Below are 19,133 nucleotides of genomic sequence, written 5' to 3'. Positions count from 1 at the left end.
AGGAATGCTTTTGAACTTATTCTACAAGGGCAGCATCATCCTGATACCAAAACCAGACAAAGATACCATAAAAAAAGAAAATTAGGAGTTCCCGTCGTGGCGCAATGGTTAACGAATCCGACTAGGAACCATGAGGTTGCGGGTTCGGTCCCTGCCCTTGCTCAGTGGGTTAACGATCCGGCGTTGCCGTGAGCTGTGGTGTAGGTTGCAGACGCGTTGCAGACGTGGCTCGGATCCCGCGTTGCTGTGGCTCTGGTGTAGGCCGGTGGCTACAGCTCCGATTCAGCCCCTAGCCTGGGAACCTCCACATGCCGCGGGAGCGGCCCAAGAAAATGCAACAACAACAACCAAAAGACAAAAGACAAAAAAAAAAAAAAAAAAAAAAAAAAAAAGAAAGAAAATTACAGGCCAAAATCACTGGTGAACGTAGATGCAAAAATTCTCAACAAAATATTAGCAACCCAAATTAAACAGTACATTAAAAGAATCATATGCCACAATGAGGTAGGATTTATCCCAGGGATGCAAGGGTGGCTCAATGTCCACAAATCACTTGATGTGATGTACCACATTAGCAAATAAAAGATTAAAAATCATATGAGCATCTCAATAGATGCAGAAAAATCTTTGGAAGAAATTCAAAATTCAATTTATGATAAAAACTCTCAATGAAGTTGATATTGGTGGAAAATAGCTCAATGTAATAAAAGGCCATATACGACAAGCCTATAGCTAACATCATAGTCAACAGTGAAATGTTGAAAGCTTTCCTCAGTAGACAAAGATGCCAACACTTGCCACTTTAATTCAACATAGTATTTGGAGTCCAAGCCACAGCAATCAGATAAGAAAAAAAAAATAAAAGGAATCCAAATTGGAAGAGAAGAAGTAACACTGTCACTGTTTACAGGTAAAGTTGCAGGATACAAAATTAACATACAGAAATCTGTTGCATTTCTATAAACTAACAATGAACTATCAGAAAGAAATATTAAGAAAACAATCCCATTTACAATTGCATCAAAATAAAAATATCTAGGAATAAATCTAATTAAAGAGATGAAATTGATGATGACACAGATGGAAAGATGCAGTACGTTCATGGATTAGAATTAATACCGTTAAAATGACCATACTGCAATGACATACTGCAAGACAATCTACAGAGTCAATGCAATCCCTGTCATAAGACCAATGGCAATTTTTCACAGAAATAGAAGAAATAATTCCAAAATTTGGGGGGAAACATGGAAGACCCAAAATAGCCAAAATGATTTTTTGAAAAAACTTTTATTTTTTATTACAGTTGAGTTACAATGTTCTGTGAATTTCTCCTGTACAGCAAAGTGACCCAGGTATATATATATTCTTTTTCTCACATTTTCTTCCATCATATTCCATAACAAGTGATTGGATGTAATTCCCTCTGGTATACAGCAGGACCTCATTGCTTATCCACTCCAAATACAATAGTTTGCATATACTAACCCCCAAATCCCAGTCCATCCCATTCCCTCCCCCTCCCCCTTGGCAACCATAAGTCTGTTCTGGAGGTATAATGATCCCTGATTTTGATCTGTACTACAAAGGTGTGGTATATCAAAGCAGTATTATACTGGCATAAAAACAGACTCATAGATAAATTGAACAGAATAAAACCCCCAGAAATAAGCCCACTTATATGGGCAATTAATCCATAATAAATGTGTTGAGAGTACATAATGGGATAGCCCCACTGGTATTGGAATGGTGTTGGAAAAACTGAACAGCTACATGAAATGGAATCAAACTTTCTCACACCACATACAAAAATAAATTAGAAATGGGCTAAAGACTTAAATGTAAGACCTGAAGCTATAAAAATTATGCTTTTTTTGATAGGCAAGAAATAGATTTATTAAGATAGGATGCTTGTGAGAGATGCAAGCAGGCAGGCAAGGAGGAGTAATCATTTTTGGGATATGTCACCTCAGGCAAGGAAAACAAAAAGCAAAAATAAACAAATGGACTACCTCAAACTAAAAACTTGTGCTTTGACAGTGAGGGAGACTGTCAACAAAATGAAAAAAATCACCTACTGAATGGGAGAGGATATTTGCAAATGATATATCTGATAAGAGATTAACATCCATAATATATAAAGAACTCGTATAACTCAGCATCAAAAAAACCAAACAATTAAAAATGGATGGAGGACCTGAATAGATATTTTTCCAAAGAAGACATTTAGATGGCCAACAGTCATCTGAATAGACACTAAACATCACTAGTTATCAGGGAAATGCAAATCCAAACCACAATGAGATGCTACCTCATGCCTGTCAGAGTGGCTATTATCAAAAGGAAAGCAAATAGCAAATATTGGCAAGGGCGTGGAAAAAAGGGAACACTCGTGCCCTGTCGGTGGGGATGTAAATTGGTGCAGCCATTGTGGAAAACAGTATGGAGGTTCCTCAGACATTTAGAAATAGAACTATTCTGTGATCTAGCAATTCCGCTTCTGGGCATTTTATCTAAAAGAAAACAGAAACCCCAAGAAGAAACCATATATGCACCTCAGTGTTGACTGCAATGTTATTTCCAATGGCTGAGATACAGGAGCCACCTAAGTTCCCATCAGCAGATGCATAGATAAAGGAAATGTGATCTCATACACAGTGGAATATCGCTGAGCCATAAAATAACGAAATACTGCATTTGCAATAGCATGGATAGACCTGGAAGGTATTATGCTGGGTGAAAGAAGCTAGATAAGGAAAGACAAATGCTTCATGAGTTCACTCATTTGTGGAATCTAAATGGCAAAACAAATGAACCAACGTAACTCAGCAGAGACGGAGGGGTGGACACAGAGAACAAATGGTTGGTTTCCAAAGGAGGGAGTTGGGGAAGGAGAGAAACAGGTGAAGGAGATTAAAAGGTACAGAATTTTAGTTACAAAATAAATGAGTCATGGGTATGAGATGCATAGTGTAGAGAATGTAGTCAATAATGATGTAATATCTTTGTAGGGTGACAGGTGATAAATAGACTTAACATTTTGCAATGTATACAAATATCAAATCACTATATTGGGTACCAGAAACGAATATAGTTTTGTGGGTAAATTATACTTCAAAAGCACAAAAACTCTTAGAAAAAAGAGATCAGATGTGCAGTTGCCAGAGATGGGGTGGAAGGGGGGATTGGATGAAGGCAGTTAAAATGTAGACAATTCCAGTTATAAGAGAAATGAGTACTAGGGATGTCGTGTACAACGTGAGAAACATAGTCAACACCGCTCTGCGTTATATGTGAAAGTTGTTAGTAGAATAAATCTGAAGAGTTCTCATCACAGGGAAAAATACTTAGTTTTCTATTTCTTTAATTTTGTATGTGTATGAGATGATGGATGCTCACCAAACTTATTGTGGTCATCATTTCACGAGGCATGTGAGTCAGATCATTATGCTCTACATCTTAAACTTGCACAGTGCTGTATGCCAGTTATATCAGTGAAGTTGAAAGAAAAAATTGTAATTACAATCATATATACCCTTACAGGAACTCAGACGTATTAACTCTCAGGGGTAGGGCAAGGCACATCCTATGGGGAAGACTTGGTTGAAATGATTATACAATTTTAAACTTACATTCATAAAAAAATCCCTTGGTCCCAACTTCCTAGCTGCCAATCTCAGAATACTGGTGATCACATGTGACTCTTTGTGCCCACATGATGATTGAACCAGTCGTGGGCACCATGTGCCCACAGGATGCCATCTAACAGAAGAGGACTTTTTTTTCCTCATGTGTTTCTTTTTACAAGTGAGGAGAGCCTTTCCCAGAGGCCCCTAGCAGTCTTCCCACAAGTTGGAATCAGATCGCATGCCTGTCAAAACCAGCTGATGGCAAAAGGAAGAACACCACTACTGGCCTTTGGCCAATCAGGATTCAGCCCGGGGGGCTAGGGAGGAGGTCTCTTCCCCGAGCATATGATTGTGCCACGAGGACTGTGCCAGCAAGGAAGGACTGGGTGTGGGAATTCTACCAGGGTGACTGCATTGGGGAAAAGGACATAATCAGGATTTCTAGGCATTACTGGATACTGGTCCTGAGCTGACCCTAATTGCTAGAGACCCCACATGTCACTGTGACCCACCAGTCAGAGTACGGCTTATGGAGGTTAAGTAGTTCATGCAGTTACCTTGGGTCTGGCTGACCTTCCGTGCACGTGCGCCCTTGAGCCCCATCTGTGGTTATCTCTCCAGCTCTAGAATGCACAATTGGGGTAGACGTTCAGGAGCCAGCAGAGCCCCATCGGACCCCTGGCCTGTGACGTCAGGGCTATTATGGTAGGAAAGGCCAATGAGAAGCCATCAGAATTTCCCCTAATATAAAATAGCAAACCAAAAGCAATACCGCATTCCCGGAGGGATTATAGATTTCTGCCGTCCAAGGCTTGAAGGATGCAGGGGTGATGATTGCACCGTATTCCCATTCAGCTCACCTATTATGCTTTTTCAGAAAACAGATGGATCTTGGAGAATGACAGCTGATTCTCGTAAGCTTTGCCAGGTGGTGACTCCAATTGCAGCTGTGTTTCCAGATGTGATTTGGATGCTTGAGCAAATGAACCTACTCTCTTGTACCTGGTATGTAGCCATCAATCTAGCAAATGCTTTTTTCCCAATACTTCTTAGTAAGGACCCCAGAAGTAGTTTGCTTTCAGCTGGTAATGTCAGTAATGCACTTTTCACTGTTCTCTTTCACTGTTTACACTCTGCCCTAGGTCATTATTTTGTCTCAGGCATCTTGATGGCCTTTCCATTTCCAAAAGATGTCACGCTAGTCTACTGCATTGATACTGTGATGCGCTTGAACCTGGTGAGCAGGAAGTTGCCACTATGCTAGGCATTATGTGAGACGTTTGCATGTCAGAAGAAGGAAAATGAATCCGACAAAAATATAGAGGACTTCCACTCCAGCGAAATTTCTAGGGGTCCAGTGGTGGCGGGCAGGTTGAGCTATCCCTTCTAAAGTGAAGGATAAGTTGTTGCATCTGGCCCCTTCCTGCTGCTAAGAAAAGGGCATGATGTGGTACTGGTGGCAGGGATGGAGGTTATACATGGGTTTGGGTTTTCGGATGGATGGAACATATTCCTCCTTTGGGTGTGCCATTCTGGTGTATTTACTGAGTGACAGGAAAAGCCTCTGGTGTTATATAAAGCCTGGAAAAAAAAAAAAAAAGAGACGGTTCTTCAGGTCCAGGCTGCTCTTGCATTTGGACCCTGTGACCCAGCAGATCTGATGGATCTTGAAGTGTCAGCAGCAGGTGGAGATGTTGTTTGGAGACTTTGGCAGCACGTATAGGTGAATCCCAGCACAGACCCTTAGGATATTGGACGGAAATCTTGCTATTCTCTGAGGACAACTAGCCTCATTTTGAGAAATAGCATTTGGTTGCGACAGAACACTTAACCATAAGCTCTGAAAATACCATGCGACTTGAACTCTCATCATCAACTTGATGTTGCCTGACTTGCCGAGTGACGAAGTTGGCTCACGTGGTTGCACTAACTCCATGGTCAAACGGAAGTGGTATGTGCACAGACTGGACTCATCAGTCCATGAAGGCACACAGGTTACATGAGGGAGTGGCCCAAATTCCCTATTCCTGATACATGACTCCCCATAGTCTGCACCTACCCTCTCGTGGAGAGCTCCCTCCCTATGGTCGGCTGATGAGGAAGAGAAAAGTCAGGTCTGGTTTACAGACGGCCCTGCAGGATATGCAAGTACCACCTGGAAGTCGACAGCTGTACGATCATATTACAGCTCCTTCCCTGGACATCCTCGAAGGACAGTGCTGAAGAGAAATCCTTCTAGGAGGCAGAACACCAAGTAGGGAGCTTGGCTGTCCATTTATCTAGCAGGAAAAATGACCAGAGGTAAGAATCTATGTTTTTTGCTTTCATTGTTTTCACTTTTAAAATTAAAGTATAATTACTTTACAGTGTTTCCCAATTTCTGCTATAGAGCAAGGCGACCCACATTCGTTTATATGCCATACATGTATATACATTCTTTTTTTTCATATTATCTTCCATCATGTTCCATCACAAGAGACCTGATACAGTTCCCTGTGCTATATATAGTAGGACCTCATTGCTTATCCATTCTAAATGTAACAGTTTGCATCTACTAACCCCAAACTCCCCCGTCCATCCCACTCACACATAACCACAAGTCTGTTCTCTATGTCTGTGAGTCTGTATCTGTTTTGTAGATAGCTTCATCTGTGCCATATATTAGATGCCACATATAAGTGATATCACATGGTATTTGTATTTCTCTTTCTGACCTACTTCCCTTTGTATGAGAATCTCTAGTTGCATCCACATTGCTGCAGATGGCATTATTTCATTCTTTTTATGGCTGAGTAATATTCCATTGTGTATATATACCACATCATCTTAACTGTTCATCTGTCGATGGACATTTAGGTTGTTTCCATGTCTTGGCTATTGAGCATAGTGCTACACTGAACGTAGGGGTGCATGTATCTTTTTGAATGTAAGTTTTGTCTGGATATGTGCCCAGAAGCGGGATTGCTAGATCATATAGTAGTAGTTCTGTATTTAGTTTTCTGAGTAAGCTCCACATGGCTTTCCATCGTGTTTGTACCAGTTTACATTCCCACCAACAGTACAGAAGGATTCCCTGTACTCCGAACCCTCTCTAGCATCTGTTATTTGCAGACTTGTTAGGGACAGCCAATCTGAGCAGTGCGAGGCGGTACCTCCTTGCAGTTTTGATTTGAATTTCTCTAATAATTGGTGATGTTGAGCATCTTTTCATGTGCCGATTGGCCACTGCATGATCTCCAAGAATCTATATAGTTGATGGACTGTGGCCAGTGGTTTGGCTGGATGGCTGGAGACTTGAAGGAACATGATTGGAAAAACTGGCGAGAACAAGGTCTGGGGAAGAGAGCTGAGGACAGTCCTCTTTGACTTGGCGAAGACGGTGATGATATTCCTGTGCACGCTCACCAGGGTGTGGCCTCAGCTGAAAAGGATTTTAGCGGTTGAGTGTATGGGCTGGTCTGTCCTGTGTAAACCAGCTGGCTTCTGTCCCCAGCCACGCTGTCACTGCTCGGTGGGTGCATGAACAAAGCGGCCCTGGTAACAGGTGGAGGCTGTGCTTTGGGGCTTAGCAACTTGCACTTTGACTCACCAACCAGGCCAGGCTCAATTTATTCTTTTTTTCTCTTCTTTCTTTCTAGACAGTTCGTTGTTCCACTTTTAACATCACCCATTTTAAAATCCTAGGCTGTCAATTAGTGGCTTTGGGAGATTTAATCACATTACTAAGTTTCTATAACTTAGTGTCCTCATCTGCAAAATGATGAAGACAACACTAGTTCACAGAAATTTTTAAAAACTGAAGTATAGTTGATTTCCAGTATATTAGTTTAGAGTGTAAAGCATAGTGATTCAGCATTTTACAGATTATACTCCAAGAAAAATTACTGAAAGTAATGGCTATCATTTCCTGTGCTGTGCAATGTATCCTTGTTACTTATCTATTTTATACATAGTGGTTTGTATCTCTTAATCCCAAATTGCGAATTTGCCCTTCCCCCTGCCTCTCCATAGAAAACAAGTTCATTTTCTACATCTCTGAGTCTATTTCTCTTTTGCATATCCTTTAATTTATATTCTTTTTTAGATTCTACATATAAGTAAAATCATACAGTGTTTATCTTTGTCTGACTTACTTCACGAAGCATAATATTCTCCAGGTCCATCCCCATGGCTGCAAATGGAAGAATTTCATTCTCATTTTTTATGGTTGAGTAACATTTCATCGTGTGTATATACCACATCTTCTTGATCCATTCGCCTGCTGATGGACACTTGGTTGCTGCCGTGTCTTGGCTATTGTAAGTAGTTCTGCTCTGAACACTGGGTATACGTCTCTTTTCAAAGTAGTGTTTTCATTTGGTCTGGAGATATACCAAGGACTGGAATTGCTGAATCATACGGTAGGTCTATTTTTAGTTTTTTGAGGAGCCTCCAGACTGTTTCTCGTAGTGGATGCACCAGTTTCCATCCCACCAACGGAGTACAAGGGTTCCCTTTTCTCCATATTGTCTCCAACACTTGTTATTTGTAGACTTTTTGGTGCTATCCATTCTGACAGGTGTGAGGTGGTACCTTGTTGATGTTTTGATTTTCATTTCTCTGACAATTAGTGATGATTGAGCATCTTTTCCTGTGCCCACTAGCTGTCTGTATGTGTTCTTTGGAAAAATGTCTACTCAGAGCTGCTCCTTTTTGATTGGGTTGCTTGTTTTTTTGATAGTGAGTCGTATGAGCTGTCTATAGATTTTGGATAGTAGCTCATAGGGAGGTTCTGAATGTTAAACAGGTTGTTGTAAGTAAAGCAAATAATAAGCCCCACCCATAGGATTTTGCCGTTGTTGTCACTGCATCATCATCATCACTGTTGTTATCATCATCATTGCTGTCCTCGTAGTCTGTCTGACCTACGTGTCCTTTCACTGGTTCACACAGGATTTACAGCCTGGGGGGACACAAACATCCAGGAATCAAGATGCTGAGGGTGTGCATGAAAAGAAACCTGCAATTCCTTATTACTGGGCAGATGGACAGTTCTTTCTCCAGGTTCCTAGAGAACAGAGCAGAGAATCGAGCCTGGGGTCAACGGCAGGGTTCTGTGTCTGGGAGACAGGACTTCTAGGTTCTAGTCTTCGGCACTAACTCATGAAACCCAGTGACATCCCTTCTCTGAGTTTTAATTTCCATGCTGCAAAAAATCAGAGAAGGGACCTGGGCATGTTGACCGTGAAGGCTCTTCTGACTTGGAGAGCAGTGACGTGACCAAAACCAGCACCAGTGACTCCCTCAGGACTTGGCCCATGACAAGGGCTCAGTGAGTATCTGTCGCCATCATTGTCACCATTTGGAAAACAGGAACCACAACACCTCCCTCCCAGGAGTGCCGGGAAGACCTGGGGGGAAAACGTACAAGAAGGACTCGCTATGTGAGGCCGTCCCGAAGGACCCTTAGGATGCTCTTGACCGTCAGTACTGTCGCCACCTCCCACCACTGCCCTCAGCTCCCTCCCCAGACACAGACCCAGAAGACCCTCTAGGGCGCCTGTCTTAGCAAATGAGAGCTAATTCCCGCAGAGTCCCTCCCAGAGGCCCTCTCAGCCTGGAGCCAATTACAGAGTCCCCTGTAGTTAGGGTTGGGGCAGGCCCAGCTTTTCCCCTACTGACAGCCCTCCCTCTTCTCCTTGAGGCCTGCGGGCCCGTCTGGCTCAGATTCAGCATCCAGAGTCCAGTCTTCTACCTCATGTCGACTCCTCAGCTGGCCCAACCCCAGTGGCGATCACGCCAGCAGGAAGGATTTCCGTTAGAGTTCTTTCTCTTTCTTTTTAGGGCTGCATGTGTGGCATATGGAAGTTCTGGGCTGAGGGTTCAATCAGAGCCTCAGGGCTGGCCTACACCACAGCCATGGCAACCCTGAATCCGAGCTTCATCTGAGACCTGTGCCACAGCTTGCAGCAACACTGGATCCTTAACCCACTAAGTGAGGCCAGGGATTGAGCCTGCATGCTCACGGCCACTATGTCAGGTTCTTAACCCACTAAGCCACAGTGGGAACGCCTCAGTTAGTGTTCTGGCGCGGCCGTCAGTTTAGCCTCCAGCACTGAAGCACATGACATTGTCGACCCAGCCCAAGAGGCGAGTGCAGGGTTCTGGTGCTGGCTCTATCATTATCCAGCAGCGTGGTCTCGGCCAAACCACTGATCCCTTTCTGGTCACATACCATGTATCTGGAATACGGAGGGCAGGACTAGGCTTGACACGCTTTAATTCTGTCATTTAAAACATCGAGGGGGCCCAAGTTTCATCCTATCTGTGATTCTAGATTGCTCTGGCTGTGGGCAAGCCGCTGCATCTCCCTGGGCCACGGTCTCTTCCCGCGTCTAGGGGGCAGATGGATCCTGCCGGGAGGGCCTCTTCAGAGCTGAAGTGTGGGCCGGTAACCTGTGCGAGAGGAGTCAGGGCCTTGGCTCAGAGCACAGGATGGTTATCGTTTCTGTCATGGTTCCGAAGAAAGGGGCTGACGAGTTTTCCTCTGTCCTGAGTCCTGGGCCCAGACTCCTGCCTCCTCCCTGGATCTCTGGGCCCGTTGAGCTGGTCCAGAAGGATGTGTGTGTAGAGGGAGGTGTGTACAGGAGCATATTTCCACAGAGCTGTCCTCTGAGGCTGGAGCTGAGTCTGAGAAAGAGCTGAGGTTGGAGGGAGCCTTGGGATCCAAGTCCCCTGGCCCTGCCCCTCCCAAGGGACCATGAAGTACCCAGATGGAATCCCTGGGTACTCCTATCCCTGGAGGAAGTTCAGGGACGCACTGGATCAAGCCCCAGAGATGCCATGAGGGAGGGGATGTGTCCCCTCCCGGCAAAGTGCAATTTGAGGGAGTCGGAGAGCGGGCATCATGAAGTAGACGCAGGCATGCGATTTACCTTTATTAAGTGGTTATGCTGTGCTAAGCCTTGGGCTCCAACACCCATGCGTGCCATCTCTACATCTTTATCAGAACCTGCTAGAGAAGTAAGAGTCGTTCTCATTTTCCTCATTTTCGGGAGGTGGAAACTTGCCTCGGAAGACACGGCCTGGTGGGGGTAGCAGTGGCCTCCATTTGCTCCTGGGTTCCTCCTGTTTTCAGCCTGTGACCCTGGACAAGTTCATACCCTTTCTGATGCTGTTTTCTCACCTGTCAAACCTCTGCCTCCCAAGGCCTGTACAAAGTAGCTTTGAGTGCCCTTGGCCTTTGTCCCTAGAGGTGGGAGCCTGTGGGGCCTGGGAGCTCCCTGACGGCAGAGCTGCTCTGCTGTGTGTTTTGCCTCAGAAGCCCTCAACCCTGGCCGGCCCTGCTGAGGTTTGCGAGGGGGCTGGCGAGGGTCCAGAGGCAAGTGCCAGGGGCTCTGTCACTCTGTCTGGGTTAGGGCAAGGAGAACAGGGCTGAGAGGGACTGAGCTGCTGGGTTGGGCTTCTCCTGGATGAGGGCTCAGTGCAGGCTCCCCCAACATTTGAGCAGGATGCCTCCAGCGTTAGGTTGTTCTGAGCTGTCGAAGTTCTCAGGACTCAGGACTGGAAGCAGTGGTGTGCTGGTACATTTTTTCTTTCAATTTTTTTCCCTTTGTATCCCACACCTGTGGCACATGGAAGTTCCCAGGCTAGGGGTCAAATCAGCTGCTGGCACATGCCAAGGCCGCACCTGCCACCTGTGCCATAGCTTGGGGCAACACTGGATCCTGCGTCCACTGAGCATGGCCAGGGATCGAGCCCACATCCTCACAGACACTTTCTTGGGTTCTTAACCTGCTGAGCCACAATGGGAATGCCTGTGCTGGTAAATGCTTTTTGTTTTTTTTTTAATTTTTTTTTTTTTATTTTCCCACTGTACAGCAAGGGGGTCAAGTTATCCTTACATGTATACATTACAATTACATTTTTCCCCCACCCTTTCTTCTGTTGCAACATGAGTATCTAGACATAGTTCTCAATGCTATTCAGCAGGATCTCCTTGTAAATCTATTCTAAGTTGTGTCTGATAAGCCCAAGCTCCCAATCCCTCCCACTCCCTCCCCCTCCCATCAGGCAACCACAAGTCTCTTCTCCAAGTCCATGATTTTCTTTTCTGAGGAGATGTTCATTTGTGCTGGATATTAGATTCCAGTTATAAGTGATATCATATGGTATTTGTCTTTGTCTTTCTGGCTCATTTCACTCAGGATGAGATTCTCTAGTTCCATCCATGTTGCTTCAAATGGCATTATGTCATTCTTTTTTATGGCTGAGTAGTATTCCATTGTGTATATATACCACACCACATCTTCCGAATCCAATCATCTGTCGATGGACATTTGGGTTGTTTCCATGTCCTGGCTATTGTGAATAGTGCTGCAATGAACATGTGGGTGCATGTGTCTCTTTTAAGTAGAGTTTTGTCCGGATAGATGCCCAAGAGTGGGATTGCGGGGTCATATGGAAGTTCTATGTATAGATTTCCAAGGTATCTCCAAACTGTTCTCCATAGTGGCTGTACCAGTTTCCATTCCCACCAACAGTGCAGGAGGGTTCCCTTTTCTCCACAGCCCCTCCAGCACTTGTTATTTGTGGATTTATTAATGATGGCCATTCTGACTGGTGTGAGGTGGTATCTCATGGTAGTTTTGATTTGCATTTCTCTTATAATCAGCGATGTTGAGCATTTTTTCATGTGTTTGTTGGCCATCTGTATATCTTCTTTGGAGAACAGTCTATTCAGGTCTTTTGCCCATTTTTCCATTGGTTGATTGGTTTTTTTGCTGTTGGGTTGTATAAGTTGTTTATATATTCTAGAGATTAAGCCCTTGTAGGGTGCATCATTTGAAACTATTTTCTCCCATTCTGAAAGTTGTCTTTTTGTTTTCTTTTGGGTTTCCTTTGCTGTGCAAAAGCTTTTCAGTTTGATGAGGTCCCATGGGTTTATTTTTGCTCTAATTTCTATTGCTTTGGGAGACTGCCCTGAGAAAATATTCCTGATGTTGATGTCAGAGAGTGTTTTGCCTATGTTGTCTTCTAGGAGTTTGATGGTGTCCTGTCGTATATTTAAGTCTTTCAGCCATTTTGAGTTTATTTTGGTGCATGGTGTGAGGGTGTGTTCTAGTTTCACTTCTTTGCATGCAGCTGTCCATGTTTCCCAGCAATGCTTGCTGAATAGACTTTCTTTTTCCCATTTTATGTTCTTGCCTCCCTTGTCAAAGATTAATTGACCATAGGTGTCAGGGTTTATTTCTGGATTCTCTATTCTGTTCCATTGGTCTGTCTGTCTGTTTTGGTACCAGTACCACACTGTTTTGATGACTGTGGCTTTGTAGTATTTCTTGAAGTCTGGGAGAGTTATGCCTCCTGCTTGGTTTTTGTTTCTCAGGATTGCTTTGGCGATTCTGGGTCTTTTGTGGTTCCATATAAATGTTTGGATTGTTTGTTCTAGTTCTGTGAAAAATGTCATGGGTAATTTGATAGGGATTGCATTGAATCTGTAGATTGCTTTGGGTAGTATGGCCATTTTTACAATATTGATTTTCTCAATCCAGGAACATGGAATATCTCTCCATTTCTTTACATCTTCTTTGATTTCTTTGATTAAAGTTTTATAGTTCTCGGCATATAGGTCCTTTACGTCCTTGGTCAGGTGTATTCCGAGGTATTTGATTTTGTGAGGTGCAATTTTTAAAGGTATCGTATTTTTGTATTCCTCTTCTAATATTTCATTGCTGGTATACAGAAATGTGACTGACTTCTGAATGTTAATCTTATAGCCTGCTACTTTGCTGAATTTATTAATCAGTTCAAGTAGTGTTGGGGTTGAGTCCTTAGGGTTTTCTATGTAAATGTTTAACAAGCAGTCCTGGAGGGGGAAGGAGTTCGGATTTGTATTGTTTGCTGATTTCTGTGTTGGGTCAATATCCCCATAATGGCCAAATTTCAAGGGAACATAAAGTCACCGAACCCAGCGTGGCGCAGAGACCTACAGAGCACATCATTTTCAGAGTATTTTCACAGTACAAACGCAGTAGATGCAAACAACTTCCAGAACACGGAGAACAGGCATCTGCATTGTAGTAGTAGAACGATGAGTGTGTGAAGAATTTTGAGCTTTGGGTTTTGTTTTGCACTTTATAAACTGATTTTTCTTTTCTCTCTCACCCCAAATTATTGAGACTTAATTAACAATGTTCATTACTGTAACATTGCGGTAAGTTCAAGGTACACAATGTGATGAACTGATACCGGTATGTGTCCTGAAAGAGTTACCCCAACAAAGTTCGTTTACTTGTTCTTCCCGTCACATAATTGCCATCTTGCTGCTGCTGTTGGTGAGAAGGTTGAAGCTTTGCTCTCACGGCACCTCGTGAGTTGCCGTGTTGTTAGCTGTCGTCACCACGCTGTGCACCCAATCCCCAGAGGTGCTGTCTTGTACCTGAGAGTTTGTACCCTGGCACCAGCCTCTCTCTGCTTTCCCACCCCCAGCCCCGCGCAGCTACACGCTACTCTCTGTGCTGTTGCTTTGCATTCGGTGGTTTTAGATCCCACTTGTAAGTGAGATCCTGCGGTGTTTGGCTTTCTCTGCCTAGCTTATTCCACTTAGCATAATGCCTTCAAGCTTCCTTGACCCTTGTTTTTAATTAACATAAGTAATTTCACTATAGTTACAAACTTTCTCTTTGCGAATGACCTCATTGAACACCACCTCACAACGTTTCTGCAAAGTGGTTGGCTCGGGTGACCTGTGGCTGACAGGAGAGACCGCCTTTGCCTGAATGGAAGCGGAACGCAGGCCCGGACAGAAAGCAGACACGGGAACTCACAACCACGGATGGGGTGGCCAGGACCTGCGCTGGGCTCTCAACACATTACCTCACTGAATTCTCCCAGCAACCCGGAAGGTCGGAGGGATTAAGATACTATAGTTACCATTTTACAGGGGAGCAAACTGAGGCCAAATAACAGAGTTAAAGAGAGCAGGCCCTAGAAGGTGATAGCTCTTGATTCAAATTCAGGTTCTGGGGAATTCCTGTTGTGGCACACTGGAAGCGAACCTGACGGGTATCCATGAAGATGCAGGGTCGATCCCTGGCCTCGCTCAGTGGGTTAAGGATCTGGCATTGCTGTGAGCTGTGGTGTAGACTGCAGACGTGGCTTGGATTCTGGCTTGCTATCGCTGTGGCATAGGCCAGCAGCTGTAGCTCCCATTCGACCCCTAGCCTGGGCACCTCCATATGGCGTGAGTGCAGCCCTAAAAAGCAGAAGAAAAAAAAATTCAGGCTCTGCCTTTAGTAGATGGGAGCCCTTGGGCAAGTTTCTGTGTCCACTGGGCCTCAGCTTCCTTGCATGTTAACCTGCAGCTGATACTTACTTTCCAGGTGCTGCTTGCTAGGACCTGGCTCAACATCTGTATAAGGTTGGTGTTCCGTGGTCAGCTTATCGTCATCATCATGTCCAAGGTGTTTTCTGGTGGGAAATGGAAGGATCTGATGTGCCCAAGGTAGCTCAGTAAGGAATAGAGGTGTGACTCAAACGGGGTTTAAATAGCAAGGGGGCGTCTGGGGGGTACGAGGGGCATCAGCATGTGGCCTTCAGTTCTTGACATTTCCACAGGGTGACCAGGTGCCAACTGCCTCTCTCCTGGGCTGGTCCTATCCCCCAGTAAGCTGGAAGAGAAAACAGGTCACTTCGCCTCCCCAGCCTGGGTGTGGTTTGCTCTTGCTCTGTCCCCAAGGGCATCTTCCTTGTGGGGTTCTTGTTGACAACACTCAGGGAATTTATCTTGGCATCCCCATCAGGGACAGGGACGGTGATGGCAGGAAGCAAGGGGGTGGCCCTTCCCCCGCTCTCCCAGGAAACCTGGTAAGGAGGCAGGACCATAAAGCCTCTGCAGCTTGGCCCAATGGGAGAAGCTTGGGATGGCCAAGACTCTCTCCGTCTGCACTGGAGGACCTGACAGGCAAGGTCTTCAGGAGCCAGGGCTGGCCTGGCCGGGTGCAGAGGGCTGCACGATGGAGAGAAGGCACGGGGTTCTGCCTCCGACCTCTCAGAAACCTAGTGCTTTTCTCGAGATTGGGTTGTCTGGAATCCTGGCTCCTGGGGCTCAGGTGCCGTGGGCACTTCCTGTTCAGTCTCATTCCTTTAAGAACAAGTGACTGTCTCCCCGTGACTTGTTTCTGTGGTACCTGAGCGGTGAGATGGTCTTTGGGTTTGGGGCGAGATGCAGAATCCAGGCATCTAGGGGCTGGAGGTCAAAGGAAGCCAGGTCACCTGGTCACGGGGTCCTCTCCAGGCTTACGTCCCAACATCCCTCTAGCCCCCTTTCCTCCCTCCGCACTCCTTTCCTTACCACCCCACACCTCGGTCCCCTCCCATTCCTTCTTCCTAGACCTCTGTCCTTCTTCTGTTTATTCGTTTCGTCAGTGTATATTGATCGTTCCTCTGTGCCAAGCCATGGTCTAGGAGCTAAAAACAGACAATGAATAATAACATTTCCTGAACTCAAGGTGTCCAGGTCCAGCTAAGAGACATCATGAGAGGACAATGATGGTTATGCCGGGAGGAAGCCTTCAGCAGTGACATCAGTGACTGCACTAATTAGGACCCACCACCCCTGCTCGCTAGAGGCCTGGGCTATTGCAAATTAAGACAGAAACTTCTGGGCTAATGGAATCTTAGGAGACTCCCCCTCCCCTGCCCCTGGCTAAATAGCATCCCCATTCCCACTGAAAGCAAGGTCGACTCAGAGAGAGAGGCTTTTAGAAAGACTTGCTGGTTCCAGAATGGCGATCACTGCCTATGTCACCTCCCATCCATTTCCTCTGCTTCCGGGGCAACCCCATGGCTTCTCACGACCAAGTGATGGGAGCATGCAGAGGAAACGTTATCACGCGAAAGAGTCTGTGGCTGCCACTTTAGTCCTTTGTCCTAGAAGGGGCCTGATCCTGTCTTGTCTGGTGGCTGTACCTCATGAGGTCACGATTCTATAGTGTCTCGTGCCAAACCTCAACAAGCTCAACTGAGGTGCAGGTGGAGGAAGGCGGCATTCTTTACCCGTTCCACTTAGAGCTTATTTGCCTGAGCCGAAGAAGGTAATGATTAAGAGTTGGCTCCAAAGCCAACCTGCCTTGGTTCAGATCCTGGGTCCATCATGTAAATTACAGTTTGGAGCGAATCATTTGCTCTCTCTGTGCTCTAGTTGATTTTCCTCTGTGAAAATGGAAGTAATGGTGCTTACCTCGGTGAGATGTTGTGAGGATGAGTGGCGATGCCTGGCCTGCAGAAATTGTTCATTAGCTATTGTTACTACTGAAAAGAAGGTTATAAACCTACAAGTCCATTGTGCCGCAGAGCCACCCTGAAAGAAGGTTATAAACTCACTCCTATGTCCATACTTTATTACAGATATTCTAACTACATCTATGTAGATATAGATAGTTAAGATGAAATGAAGTTAACATGAAGGGGAGAACGTTCTCCTGAGATATTAGTTCTTAAACTTTATATCAGAGCCCTCTAGGATTACTAGGGTTATAGCTTACCAATAGGCACTAGGGGCTATGAGACATAGAGAGAGAAAGCATCAAGTCAAGACGTAGGAGTGGGAGATGGTAGGATAGACCTGGGAAGGCTTCCTGGTGGGGGTGATCGCTGAGCTGAGTCCTCAGCTGGGAATAAAGTTGGATGTGTAACAGAGCATGTGTGGGCAGTGGGGATGCAGGCACTGGTGCTCTTCTATGCTGGAGACCTGAGCAAAGCTCTGAAGGTGTGACAGAGGTAAGGATATGCACAAAACTGGGCATACTCATATGGAGATTATGTGTATGTGAAAAAGATGGGGTGGGAGACAGAGCTGGGCGCTGAGGCTGAAAAGCCTTTGAGGGCAGATCCTTTAGGAATGGTCTGTGCATCTGTCTAAAGTGATTGGGCACTGGGAAGTCCTTGTTCTTCTTCTTTTACTTTCTGTTATAGTTGATTTATAGTGTTATATCAATTTCAGCATAGTGACCTAGTCGTGTTGTGTGTTTGTGTGTGTGTGTGTGTACTCTTTTCATCACACTGTCTTCCATCGTGTCCTACTACATTTGAGCAGATAAACAATGAGGTCCCACCGTACATCACTGTACATCCAACCTCTTGGGCTGGGACTTGAGGGAACTCTTAAAGGGTTTTAAACAGCAGACAGGCAGGACCAGGGTCGTGTTTTGAGCAATCACTTGCAGTGGCCCATATGGAGAATGCCTTCAAGGAAAAGTGCAGAGGCAGGGAGACTAAGGAGGGGCTTGTGTGGGATTGTGGGTGAGAAACAATGGGCTCCTGATCCAGGGCAAAGGAAGGGGTGGCTTTGAGGGACATGCAGGTGGTCCATCGGTCAGGTGAGGAGGTGGGGTGGGGTGGTGAGGTCGAGGATGGCCTGATGTCTCCCCCGAGTTTCTTACCCTCATCGAAGGTAACTTCTATACAAACATACCACAGTTTGTTTTTTTCCTTAAATCCATTATACTGTTGATTGAAACTTGGGCAGTCCCCTGTTTGGGGTTATTTTGACTAGTGTTTTGAATATTTTTGTGCATGTCTTTCCTTCTTATACACACATATGTGTGTGTATATAAGTAAATGGGGATATAGTTAGGCATAGGATTGCTGAGAAATGTGGAGTGCATGTGTTCAACTTTAAGAGATGCCATCAAAAGTTCTCCAGAGGGATTGTGCAAATTTAGTCTCTCATCATCAGTGTAAGAAAGTTCCAGTTACTCTTGCCAATACCACGTATATTTCACTTGACCCATTCTGGTGTGTGGAGTGGTGGTGTGCTGTGGTCTTAATTTGTAATTCCTGGCTGATTAATGATGTTGAATGCCTTTTCACTTGATTAACGACATTTAGCTGCCTCTTTTGTGACGTGTCTTTTAAAAGATTTTGCCCATTATTCTCTTGGGCAGTCTTTGTTACTTTGTTAATTTGTAAGAGTTCTTTATTCTGGATACAAATTTTAAATTCTTCATTTTAATGTCATCTGTGTATATAATTATGTCATTATATATAATTATCTGTGTATGTAATTTATATATAACCATATAGTTTATCATTTGTGTTTCTCTATGGCTGGTGCTTTTTCTTTCCTGTTTAAGAAATCTATGCCTATTACAAGGTGACAAATAGTTTTCTGTGTTTGCTTCTCAAAATGTTGTTATTCTGTCTTTACCACTTAAATCTATAAAATATCTGTGATTGACTTTTGTGTACTGTGTTGAGGTAGGATTAAAATTATTTTTCCCTGTGTGAATAGCCACAAGATCCAGCAGAATTTATTGAAAAGAACATGCTTTCCCATTGCATTAGGGGATCAATTTTGTCAGAAGTTAGGTGACTACATATTCACAGGTCTGTTCTAGACTTTATTCTCCTCCATTGATCTACTTTTTTGCTGTTATGCTAATTTCATACTTGTTAACTATAGTGCTTTATAGTGAGTCCTAATATCTGGTAAGTCCTCTAGCTTTGGCTCCTTTCTTCAAA

At 44.6% G+C, this 19,133-nt stretch overlaps 1 protein-coding gene across 9 annotated transcripts in view; it reads left to right on the top strand.

Moving 5' to 3' along the window:
• Positions 1–19,133, top strand: part of OR10AK7H (olfactory receptor family 10 subfamily AK member 7H) — a 164,041-nt gene that overhangs the window by 26,907 nt on the left and 118,001 nt on the right. For 7 of the 9 annotated variants that reach the window (XR_014808548.1, XR_014808547.1, XR_014808549.1 and 4 more), the window contains 2 exons: positions 4,507–4,634; positions 4,772–5,930. The gene's annotated coding sequence lies outside the window, so the exon portion shown is untranslated. Of the gene's footprint in view, positions 1–4,506; positions 4,635–4,771; positions 5,931–7,786; positions 7,928–8,561; positions 8,941–14,339; positions 14,516–14,992; positions 15,031–19,133 lie in introns of those variants that run through there. The other 2 variants (XM_084965409.1, XM_084965412.1) reach the window with 2 other exon arrangements.

This window comes from Sus scrofa, chromosome 6, assembly GCF_054392235.1.
Source record: "Sus scrofa isolate SSC_HxYL_T2T_F1_AM1 chromosome 6, Sscrofa_HxYL_maternal_Yorkshire_Landrace_v2.0, whole genome shotgun sequence".
NCBI lineage: Eukaryota > Metazoa > Chordata > Mammalia > Artiodactyla > Suidae > Sus > Sus scrofa.
The sequence above is the reverse complement of the archived record's forward strand: the minus strand, read 5'-3'. Positions and strand labels throughout refer to the sequence as shown.